The following is an 8,064-nucleotide window of genomic DNA, read 5'->3' as shown; positions in this document are numbered from 1 at the left end:
ACAAATACTCTTCTGCACTTTATAGACATATTTTCTGATAGATCTTTTGACAGTAATTAGACTTTTAATGCTTTATTTAGTATGAACTCTGATTTTGAGTAAGATGTGAGCAGGTATTAATTGTTTTTTTTACTTTGTCTATATTTGTACATTGGTTCTCAAGTATAAATGCTTTACTGTGCAGTAAGATGTGAGTATTGGTTAGAAGCTTGGCCACATTGTTCACACTGTCAATTTTCTCAGTGTGAATTATCTTACCTATAATCAAGTGTGACAATCATTTAAAGGCTTTGTCATATGCTTCACATTTCTAGAATTTGTCAGCAATATGTTTTTATGTTTAGAAAAGTTTGAGGTGTTGTCAAAAGCATTGTCACATCTTTCAGGTTTGTAGAGTTTCTCTCCCATATGAATAATCTTATGCCTGCTAAGAATTGAGGACTTTTTATAGGCTTTCCATATTATCACACTTGTAAGATTTTTCTCCAATGTGACTTATCTGTAGTAATATGTGAGGACTGGTTAAAGGTTTTGCCAAATTTTTTCCATTTGTAGGGTTGCTGTCTAGTATGAATTTTCTTATGTGTAGTTAGGGCTGAGGATGAGAAAAAGGCTTTCCCACATTCTTCACATTTGTACAGTTTTACTCCAGTATAAACTACCTCAATATTTAGTAAAAGTTGAAGACAGGTTAAAAGATTTGCTGCATTATTCATATTATCAGAGTTTCTCTCCAGTATGAATTCTCTTATGGTTAGTAAGAATTGAAGACTGGGTAAAGGTTGTGCCACATTGTTCACATTTGTAGGGTTTGTCTTCAGTGTGAATTACCTTATGTTTAGTTAGATTTGAGGACCATTTAAAGGCTTTGCCACATTCTTCACATTTGTAGGGTTTCTCTCCAGTATGAACTACTGTATGTTTCGTGAGATTTGAGTAACAATTAAAAGCTTTGCCACATTCTTTACACTTGTAAGGTTTCTCTCCAGTATGAATCCTCTTACGGTTAGTAAGGACTGAAGACTGCTTAAAGGCTTTGCCACATTCTTCACATATGTAGGGTTTGTCGTCAATATGAATTATCTTATATTTAGTTAGATTTGAGGACCATTTAAAGACTTTGCCACATTCTTCACATTTGTAGAGTTTCACTCCAGTATGAATCATCTTATGTGCAGTAAGGGTTGAGGATTATCTAAGTTTTGCCACATTCTTCACATTTGTAGAGTTTCTCTCCAGTGTGCATCCTCTTATGTGTAGTTAGGGTTGAGGATCAGCTAAATGCTTTGCCACATTCTTCATATTTGTAGGGTTTCTCTCTAGTATGAATTTTCTTTTCCTTTTTTTGTTTTTTTTAGATGGAGTTTCACTCTTGTCGCCCAGGCTGGAGTGCAATGGCACGATCTCGGCTCACTGCAACCTCTGACTCCCAGGTTCAAGTGATTCTCCTGCCTCAGCCTCCCAAGTGGCTGGGACTACAGGCATGTGCCACCACATATGGCTTTTTTTTTTTTGTATTTTTAGTAGAGAGGGTTTCACCATCTTGGCCAGGCTGGTCTCGAACTCCTGACCTCATGATCCACCCGCCCTGGCCTCCCAAATTGCTGGGATTACAGGCGTGAGCCACCACGCCCAGCTCTAGTATGAATTTTCTTATGTCCAGAAAGGCTTGAGGACCATATAAATGCTTTGCCACATTCTTCACACTTGTAAGGTTTCTCGCCAGTATGAATTATCTTATGTGCACTAAGATTTGAGAATCGATGAAAAGCTTTGCCACATGCTTCACATTTGTAGGGTTTCTCGTCAGTGTGCATCCTCTTACGTATGGTTAGGGTTGAGGATTTGTTAAATGTTTTGCCACATTCTTCACACTTGAAAGATTTCCCTCCAATATGAGTTACTTATGTGTAGTAAGATTTGAGGATCAATTAGAAGTTTTCCATGTTCTTCACATTTGTAGGGTTTTTCTTCAGTATGAATTTTCTTATGATTAGTAAGTGTTGAAGACCAAGTAAAGGTTTTTCCACATTCTTTACATTCGTAGGACTTCCCTGTAGTATAAATGCTTTTATGCTGGGTTATGTGTGAAAGCACGCCAAATGATTTGAAACATTTTTTACATTTCAGAGGTTTCTTTCCAGTGTGTTTTATCTTATGTCTGTTTGAATTTACAAATTTATAAAAGACTTTCAAACATTTACCACATTGAAATACTTTGGGTAGTTGTGTAACACTGGTTAAGTCCATTATAACCTTCTTTCTGCACCTTAAACTCATCCACACTTTTAGAGCCTTCTCTTAACTGTAAATTCTGGTGTCCACATTTTTCATATCTTCTCAGTATTACTTTTTGAAAAGAATCTTCCATGCCCTGCTCTGGCCAAAGGTCTTGAGCAACATGAGAACATACATCTGAAAAGAATTTTTAAAATAAATTACTCCACTTACTAAACTCACATGAATATAGTTTTAAAATCTTACCTATAAATGTATACCATCTACATAAATAAAATGGCTTCACAAAATACCACAGGCCCTAATTCTTTCATAGACATATAAATGTAACAAAAACATACAGACCAAAATACATCTGTGGAAAATGTATAAATGAGTTAATTGTGTGCAGTGTCCCAGATGAGCACAATGTGAAAAACCACAAAGAAGAAAAAGAGAAGCCTGTTAAATTTACCCAACACAGCTTTTCCTGCTTCCCACTGTAACTAATGCCTATAGAGAGGGCAGCCTGGCCAGCATGGCAAATCCCTGTCTCTACTAAAACTACAAAATTTAGCTGGGTGTGGAAGCATGTGCCCGTAATCCTAGCTACTCAGGAGGCTGAGGCTGGAGAATCACTTGAACCTGGGAGGTGGAGGTTTCAGTTAGCTGAGGTCGCACCAGTATACTCCAGGATGCCTGGAGGATAGAGCGAAGCAGTGTCTCCAAAAAATAAAAATTAAAAGAAAACAGTGATGTGCCATTTACAAACATAGTCTTATAAGATAATCTGTGAACAGTTAACATACATTTTCCAGGCTATAACGGAACTGTGTGATGTAGTAATAAAAAAAGTTGTGAAAAAAACAGCTATTAAGTGAGAATAATACCATCAGTGAATCTGTCCTGCCAAATAAAAAAATAAAAATTTTCCAAAGCAAACAAATTCTAAAAAAGTGTATTGGTACTGCTTATGTCCTACATATAAAGGGTGCTGAAAACAGTTTCTTTTACTGAAAAGAACATGATTCAAAAAAAAAAAAAAAAAAACCCACACAATCACATAATCATATAAAAATAATTTTCTGGGAAACATACGCAAATAAACAAAAGTAGAATTTCTGAGCATTATCCTAGTGGTGCAGAAAACATTTTTCACTATTCTTTGAAATTTGAAAGAAAAAGGCATAGAAATAATTATAAATATCTGTTAATGAATATATAACACAAAAGGACATAACTAGCAACATCAATGACAAATTTGAGGGAAGATGTAATAAAAAGAATTTTTGTATGCAACGTATTTTTTTCACCAGATTAAAATATGTTGTTGTATTTTTTAGAGGTTATATGTAATCCCCAAAGTACCATAAACATATTTGAGTGAATACACAGAAGAGGTTGGGTGCTTTAGCTCATGCCAGTAATCCCAGCACTTCGGGAGGCCGAGGCAGGTGGATCACAAGGTCAAGAGATTGAGACCACCCTGGCCAACATGGTGAAACCCTGTCTCTACTAAAAATGCAAATATTAGCTGGGCGTGGTGGCAGACGCTTGTAGTCCCAGCTACTCAGAAGGCCGAGGCAGGAAAATCACTTGAACCCAGGAGGCAAAGGTTGCTGTGAGCCGAGATCATGCCACTGCGCTCCAACCTGGGTGAAAGAACAAAACTTCATCTCAAAAAAGAAATTTAATGATTAAAAAAGACTGGAAGTAGATATTCCATGCAAACATTAATCAGATGACAGCATAAACAGTCAAAATAATCATACACAAGCTACATCTTAAGTCACAAAGTATAATATTTTATAAAACATACTTGAAATTAAAACTCCAAAGAAACAAAGAAGAACATCAAAAAATAATAGATTCATTAACTGGGAGCCTATTACAAATTTCTGTGTGTGTGTGTGTGTGTGTATGTCACATTAGAGTTCTAAATATATAAAGCCAATATTGACAGAATGGGAGAAACAAAAGAAAGCAGCATAATTAAAGATGTTTTAATACCACACTTTCTGTAACAAAAATAAAACAAGAAAGAATGTTAATAAGGGAACAGACTACTTAAAGGCAGTATAAAACAATCATTTCAAACAGAGTTATGGAGAACACTCCTCAACAACATCAGAGTACACACCTTCTCAATAGCTCATACAACATTTCCCTTGATAGACCACATCTTAGGCCACAAATGAAGTCTAACTAACATTTTTAAAAGGAAAATTCCGTGAACTACTTTCTATGACCAACATTATATGACAGTATACAACAATGAGAAAAAAATGAAAAATTTACAAATATATAGAAATTAACACACTCTTGAGTGTGCTCTTATACAAAAGTTGAAATAGTTAAATTATGAAGAGGTCCATCATGCTCAATGCAATTTACATATGTAATGCAACGTTTTCCAAATTTCTCATTGCATTTTTGAAGAAATAGAAACAGCAACCCCAAAAGTATATAGAATTCCAAGAGACTATAAAGTGCCCAACAATCTTCAAAATAAAAAGAAAAAAAGAAGCAGTGCTGGAGGCATTTAAGTTCTTAATTCAAAATACATTATAAAGCTACAGAATTAAAACAATTTGATATTAATATAAAGGTAAAAAATAGACTAATAAAATGGAATGCAGCACATATATAAACTTTCACATATATGATCATATAAGGAGTCATTTACATACTCATAATTATTGCAACATTGTTACTGTAAGCCAATAGGTGAAAGCAATGCAAATTTCTTTCACCAAATCAGTCAGCAGATATAATTTGAAATATAAAAGTTGTGAGGCCAGGTGCGGTGGCTCAAGCCTATCATCCCAACACTTTGAGAGGGTGAGGCAGGTGGATCACCTGAGATTGAGAGTTCAAGACCAGCCTGACCAACACGGAGAAACCCAGTCTCTACTAAAAATACAAAATTAGCCAGGCGTGGAGACACATGCCTGTAATCCCAGGAACTTGGGAGGCTCAGGCAGGAGAATCGCTTGAACCTGGGAGACAGAGGTTGCTGTGAGCCAAGATCGCACCATTGCACTACAGCCTGGGCAACAATGGCAAAACTCTGCCTAAAAAAAAAAAAAAAAAAAAAAAGAAGAAAGAAAAAAAAAATTCTGGACTATCACTCAGTATTCAAAAAGCAGGAAATATTCTACCAACTATAAATATAAATATTGATGGCATTATGCGAAATCAAATGAGCCAGCCACAAAAAGACAGAGATTGCATGAGATATATGAAGGAGTTACACTTTTAGAAACAAAGAACAGAGTGGATTTTGCAAAGTGCCATAAAACAGAAAAAATTGGGGCCAAGCATGGTGGCTCACACTAGTAATTTCAGCACTTTGGTAGGCCAAGGCAGGTGGATCACCTAAGGTCAGGAGTTTGAAACCAGCCTGGCCAACATAGCAAAACCAATGTCTACTAAAAATGCAAAAATTCGCCGGTATGGTGGTGGACACCAGTAATCCCAGCTACTCAGGAGGCTGAGGCACTAAAATTGCTTGAACCTGGAAGGTGGAGGTTGCAGTGACCTGAGATCATGCCACTGCTCTCCAGCATGGGTGACAGAGCAAAACTCCATCTCAAAAAAGAACACAAAAATGGAAAAATTGGCAGTTGTTTAACATGTATTAAGATTTAGCTTTACAAGATAAAAACGTTTTAGCAATATGTTGCATGACAATGTCAAGATAAACTGAATATTTTAAAAATGTTGTGGTAAATATTGTTATATTTTATTGACAAGTAAAAATAAACAATAATACCTAAAAGATATATAGTAATGATAGTTTTAAATTATATTCAAATCCAAATGTGTTTCTCCCATACAAAAATCATATAGATTCACAGATTAATAGGATGTTGAAATTACAAGAATTTTATGACTTCTCAGCTACACAGGATTAAAAAACCATTCACAACAAACCTTCACAACAAATATACAAGTTATAAAAAAATACAAGGATAACATTTTTCCAGGCAAATAGAGATAATTCTATTGGAAAAAGACACATGGCTAATTCATATATGATTTTGCTCCATGATGCCTTAAATTGTTCAAAGTTAAATATTGGCATGCACGATTAGAATATATACTAAAAAATCAAAACACAATTAACAGATGTGTCATGACATACCCTCAAATATATATATATATATATATATATATATATATATATATATACACATACACATTTTATATACAAAAATATAAAGTTGCAAAATAAAATTCAAACATGGAATGTAAAACTTATTAGATACCATCAACTAGATCAAAATATTCATTAAGGAAATCTTAGAAGAAGAACATGAGGAAAAAACAATACAGAGGTTACTTGAAGATAAAAAAGGGTGAGAACTTTCCAAATTTTGATGTAATAAAAGAAAAAAATTTCTAAGCAATAACATTTGATTTAAATTTATTTCACTTTAAAAAGAAGATGAAAATTTTAAAAAATCCAACATAAAGGGTGAGGGTATTCATCACCACTATCACAGCTCTATGAAAAAATGCTACCTGGGGGCCAGGCACAATGGCTCATGACTGTAATCCTACAATTTTAGGAGGCCAAGGCTATCAGAACACTAGAGACCAGGAGTTTCAGATAATGCTGAGTAATCCAGTGAGACTCTGCATATAACAACAACAGCAACAAAATGCTAAAGTGAGTCAATCTTATTTAAAAATAAAATACTGGACAGCATCATAAAACCATATATAAAATAGAACTCTCTATTAAATGTAAATATACAAATATAGAAATCTTTACTATCATAATGATGATGCATACAACTCTTAAAGCTATTCTGTAGAACATTTAAAACAGAATAAAAACCTGCATAAATGTTAATGCACAATATAAAATAATTTTTAATATTAATTACAAAATGAAAATATAGATATAATTTTTATATTCAGTTGAAGTTGTCATGAGATTTAAATATATTGTTTTAATTTTAAGATGTTTCATGTAAACTCCATTTTTTTTGTTTTTTTTTTATTTATTTATTATTATACTTTAAGTTCTAGGGTACATGTGCATAACGTGCAGGTTTGTTACATGTGTATACTTGTGCCATGTTGCTGTGCTGCACCCATCAACTCGTCAGCACCCATCAACTCATCATTTACCTCAGGTATAACTCCCAATGCAATCCCTCCCCCCTCCCCCCACCCCATGATAGGCCCCGGTGTGTGATGTTCCCCTTCCCAAGTCCAAGTGATCTCATTGTTCAGTTCCCACCTATGAGTGAGAACATGCGGTGTTTGGTTTTCTGTTCTTGTGATAGTTTGCTAAGAATGATGGTTTCCAGCTGCATCCATGTCCCTACAAAGGACACAAACTCATCCTTTTTTATAGCTGCATAGTATTCCATGGTGTATATGTGCCACATTTTCTTAATCCAGTCTGTCACTGATGGACATTTGGGTTGATTCCAAGTCTTTGCTATTGTGAATAGTGCTGCAATAAACATACGTGTGCATGTGTCTTTATAGCAGCATGATTTAGAATCCTTTGGGTATATACCCAGTAATGGGATGGCTGGGTCATATGGTACATCTAGTTCTAGTTCCTTAAGGAATCGCCATACTGTTTTCCATAATGGTTGAACTAGTTTACAATCCCACCAACAGTGTAAAAGTGTTCCTATTTCTCCACATCCTCTCCAGCACCTGTTGTTTCCTGACTTTTTGAATGATTGCCATTCTAACTGGTGTGAGATGGTATCTCATTGTGGTTTTGATTTGCATTTCTCTGATGGCCAGTGATGATGAGCATTTTTTCATGTGTCTGTTGGCTGTATGAATGTCTTCTTTTGAGAAATGTCTGTTCAT

The 8,064-nt window shown here is 34.9% G+C and overlaps 1 pseudogene; it reads right to left on the bottom strand.

The window, feature by feature from the left end:
* Nucleotides 1-464: 464 nt before the first annotated feature.
* Nucleotides 465-8,064, bottom strand: part of LOC112612778 — a 15,035-nt pseudogene continuing 7,435 nt past the window's right edge.

Source organism: Theropithecus gelada, chromosome 19 (assembly GCF_003255815.1).
Source record: "Theropithecus gelada isolate Dixy chromosome 19, Tgel_1.0, whole genome shotgun sequence".
Classification (NCBI taxonomy): domain Eukaryota; kingdom Metazoa; phylum Chordata; class Mammalia; order Primates; family Cercopithecidae; genus Theropithecus; species Theropithecus gelada.
This window is presented reverse-complemented; position numbering and strand designations above follow the sequence as displayed.